This window comes from Asparagus officinalis, chromosome 7 (genome assembly GCF_001876935.1).
Source record: "Asparagus officinalis chromosome 7, Aspof.V1, whole genome shotgun sequence".
NCBI classification, from domain to species: Eukaryota; Viridiplantae; Streptophyta; class Magnoliopsida; order Asparagales; family Asparagaceae; genus Asparagus; species Asparagus officinalis.
Window position 1 is genome coordinate 20,981,207 of NC_033800.1, and position 5,105 is coordinate 20,986,311.

Genomic DNA, 5,105 nt, shown 5'->3' on the forward strand with positions numbered 1-5,105 from the left:
AACATGAACAAAAATGTAAAAGATATAGTGCACAATAAGACAATCAAACACACGATATAATCACAGAGTTCGGCCACTCTTGACCTACATCTCCGCTCCCCACTCCCGAGGAGAACTCCACTATCACAATCGATTTTCCACAATCACCAAAAATGTTCACAACTGGTTTTCAACGATCACTAAAAACATTCACAATCAGTTTTTAACGCTTACCGACAAACATTTAGAACACACACAATGTAATCACACACTATACCCTCTAAGTGTTAGCCTAGCCAGTGTCATCTTCCTCAAGTACTCGGATTTACAACCTCTCCCTAGGCTTTACTACCGACGTCACACCTATTGGAATTAACCACGTCTCTCACCACACACTCCTCTCAGTGTACTTGTGTATTACAATATGATCCTCACAATAAAGCTCAAATAAAAGATTTTATTCTCTAACAAGATGAGAACTAAATTAAGCTCACACTCAAAGTATCACTCATCATAACCCAAATATATAGTGTATGAAATACTAAAAGCTTAATAGGGATGTGTGTGATAAATGAGTATAAATAAAATCAAACTCAAATTATTCTAGCAAATGTAAATATGACAATTTTAAGAATAAACAAGCTAGATAATTTAGTTTAAAAAACTTCTCAAAAATTACAAAGTGATGTAGATGAGGAGATGAGGTTGTATTCCTCAACCGAAAATGTAAGCATCTTCTTTATGAAAACTTCTTCACACAAAAATAAACTTGAAACAAGCACTTAAACACCCTTCAACACTTGTAAAACTTGTTTTAAAACTTTCTTACGTAGTATGAGTGTTTAAGGCAAAGGGGTATATAGGTTACAAGAGCTAAGCCCAAGAACCCAGCAAAAAATAATAAAAACATCAAAAACAACAAAATCTAGAAAATAACTGTTATTGTGCAACAGATACGTTATTAGTTAACTGATAACAGTCATCAGTCGACTGATGCCTTCATCGGTCGACTGATGTGTTATCAGTTGACTCAGCAGACAAAAGCAGTCATTCGGCTTCACTTCATTAGTAAACTGAACACTATCATGAGTCGACTGATAACGTGCACACAAACATGTATGAACAGTAAAAGTCAATTTTAAACCCTCTTTAAAAATATCAAATAAATTATAAAAATTGTAAATTTTGGGAAAATGTTTATAAACATGAAAATAAACATGTTACTAAAGAAAATTTTCAAATATCATTCACCGTTTGTAAAATCTCTTTATTTTTTAAAACTTGTAAATGTATGTATATTTAAACTACTTGATTTTTGATTTTTGACTTAAACCATGTTTTGAAAACTTTTGAATTGCTTTTATAGACTTAATAAACGGTATATACAATTTGTTTAGTCCATAAGCTAATAACATGATATTTTATAAAAAATACTAATATTATGATAAAATCAAGTATTTTTGTGTGTATATAATATTGAGCTTAAAGTATCTACACACATTATATAAATCATAAACTAATATACCAAGTTGATTGCACGTGAAGCTTGATCTTGAATCTTGACTTGATTTGTATTGGCTTCTTTTTTAATATAGTTCTTAAATCTTTCAACCTGGATATATTAAATACAAACCAAACACTAGAAAACACAGTTACAAATTGTTTGTTAAATCATCAAAACAAGATTAGAGAGTAGGCTCATAAACATGAGTCCTAACATTCTCCTCCTTTTTTATGATGACAAATAATTTCTCAATATATATATATAACCAATAAACCAATAAAAACCATAATATACTCACAATTTTCTCCACCTTTGGCAACATTAGAATGTGGAAAATAACAAGAAGAGAGCTAAAGCTCCACCTACCTATAAGCATGGGTGAGTACAAAAATAAATAGGGATTGCTCCCCCTATTTAAAAGTTACATAGAATTGATAAGAATGAATATGGCAATATAAAACAATATTTGTATGCATTTGCTTCACAAGAATTAGATATAAGTGCATGATAGTCAAGAGCAAATGTAAACTACTAACCACACAAATATGAATTAAGGCAAATACAAGTGTTTACAACGATTTGCACACATCGTTCACAACAAAACAAACCAAAATGCATTATTCAAGCTATAAGCCACATAGTTTAAAACGCTAAAAACCCAAATAAACACATAGTTCAATACATGCCAAAATAAAAATCATATTTCAACATAAAGAAGCACAAGACAAAAGAAAATCTATCTTCATGAGTCTGAAGGTCCTGGACCCAGAGGAAAAGAAGGGTTCTGCACAATCCTAAAGAGATCATCTAGTCTACTTGCAATGTTGGCCATATCTACATCTTGGTTGCTCTTCAGACTCTCAATATTTTTCTGAATCTCTACTTTGGTATTCTTAATGCTTGTTTGTGGGAAAAATGTAAAGAAGAAATTAAGAACAAAAATGTGTTATTATTTCTAACAGCTTAGAAAAAGAATGTATTACAATGCTCTCAATACAATTTCTCTCTAACAGACTTAGAAAAAGAACTTACAATCTTCTTGTGTCAGAATCTTGATTTAAAAAAAGAGAAGAGAATCAACAGAGAACCTCCCCTTTGTTTAATTATAGGTTCTTCTCGGTATCGATGGGCTTTCGATCCTGTATCCCGTTGACGATCTGAACATTTCACCTCATTAGAACATGGTTTCTTCCTCTTGATTAATGTTGAGGATGACTTAACACGGCAAGTTCGACAAGAACTCTTAACGAGTTTTGGAACTCAGTGCAAGTTTAAACTCTTAGAGAAAGAGTTGATTTAACCAAAATCGGTTTGCAAGCCAATGATGAAGAAAGCTCCTGTTACTGATGGATGCTCTGAGGATGAATGTCGATCTCTCCTCTTGATTTACTGATTCCCAAAAATCTAGCCTTGAACTCAGTTGAGTTAGTTTGATATTTATAGAGGGATTAAGGGGTGTAACCGCCCCCTTAATTTTCTCCTAAATAGGGGCATAATGGGGTGTAACCGCTGTACAACCTGTACGGTTTAGATTTTTAGAATCCAACCTGTGTGGTTCAGATGCCAAAAATCCAACCCTTGCTAAATCTTCTGTTTTCAAAGAGCCAGCCGCCAGCCCTTATCTGTTTTAGAACTGAAAAATCTCTAACCTGTACGGTTTAGATCTTTAGAATCCAACCTGTGTGGTTCAGATGCCAAAAATCCAACCCTCGCTCCGTTGGGTTTGTTGAGCTTTTATAGGGGGATAGGAGGTTGTAACTGAACACCATTGAACGGTTTTGGAACCGCTCCTACGTGGGCGAACATCCCTCAGAACGTGGGATAAACGGTTTTGGAACCGTTCGACTCATGTTTGAACGAGTCAAACGCCCATTCTGGCGTTCAGAACCCAACTTCGTGTCTTAGGATTGAAACGCGAGGTTGGGTGTTAGCTGAACACCATTGAACGTGAGGGTCACTCGCGTTTAGCTTGTTGCCTGCTTGGAAACGCGGGGGTCGACGTTGGTTGAACCCCTACGAACGCGAGGGTCGTTCACGTTCAGCTTGTGCCTTGAGACGCGGGGGTCGGCGTTGGTTGAACCCCTACGAACGCGAGAATCACTCACGTTTGGCCTGTGACTTTGGAAACGCGAGGGTTGCCTGCACTTCTAGAGTTGTAACGCGGGGATGACATCCGTGTTTCAGAAGAAGCTTTTTGACTTGTAGCTTCTTCTGTGAAGCGTTGCGAGGACCGTTGTTCAGTAATCCTGACTTTAGCTGTTTGTAGGGTATGAAAGTCGTCAGATTGTAACTTTCACTGTAGATTGTGAAGACCGCTGAGTAGAGTTTTCATCAGTTGTCGGAAGTGTCGTTGAATTGTAACTCTTCTCGATCTATGTGAAAAGCCCTCCATTCGCAACTTTCGTTCACCGACCCGAAAGCTATTTGATGGTAGCTTTCGTTGTAGGAGCTAGACGGGAATCAACATCCATAGTGTTTTGAAGATGAATATTTGCCCACAGCTCTCTACCAAACCACTATCTGATTGTATGTTTCGATTATCGGCGCGAAAGCTATTTGATTGTAGCTTTCGTTGTAGGAGCTAGACGGGAATCAACATCCATAGTGTCTCAAAGATGAATATTTGCCCACAGCTCTCTACCAAGCAACTCACCAACTAAGTCCAGCCTTTTATTTCTGAAATCATCCCACTGCTCATCAGCATCTCTAATAGTTATTAATATAATATTAGTGCTGTTGTCGCAGCCATCAAGATCAATCATCTCAGAAGTGAGGTCGTGTTTGTGGCGATTGTGTAGTTGCGGATGCAGTGATTGGGAAGTCGTCTGATTGTGACCTCCATTGTCGGAGCTTGTTTGGATCAGCTATCTATTGTGATTTTTAGACAGCCTACAGAACCCCCTCTAAAGTTTTCGAAAGTTCGCGGTTGACTGGGACGAATTTTCGGAATACTTTGGATCCACAATTTAGTGGATTGATTGCTCCCTCCGTCTGATCGAGCCAGATGATTTCAAAGTTGTTGACTGTAATCTCTCTGTACTCCTCCAATAGACTCTCCAGTGGAGTCGTTTGTTTCTTCCCGCAATGGGGCTGAATGGTAGAATTCTTCCTTATGTTTTGCTTTAAACACTAAAAGAAGTCTATAAATGCTAGAGGTGTAGTTTTAACTTAGCAAGAGAGATATTGCGATCGGGGCAATTTTGAGGACTTATCGTTCTATTGACGAGAATCGATAAGTTGATTTTGTCAGAGGTGTGATTTTAACGTGACAGAAGAAATATTGCGATCAGGGCAATTTTGAGGACTTATCGTTCTATTGACGAGAATCGATAAGTTGATTTTGTCAGAGGTGTAATTTTAACGTGACATTTGTGGGGAAAGAATATTATAGCGTCTCACAGGGGAGAACTGCTATGTGTTTTATCATCGGAGCGATGAATTGTGATACTTATGATTTGAGCAGGATTTTGGGGTGCAGTATTAATCCAATGAGAATTTGAATTCTGCTGAAGAAATACAGAGGTCTTGATTAACACTCTGTTAAGTGAGCTTACAAGTGCATGTTCTTCATTTAGAAGAATTGCAACGCTGGGGTGACCTTCGCGTTTGATATTTGAAACGC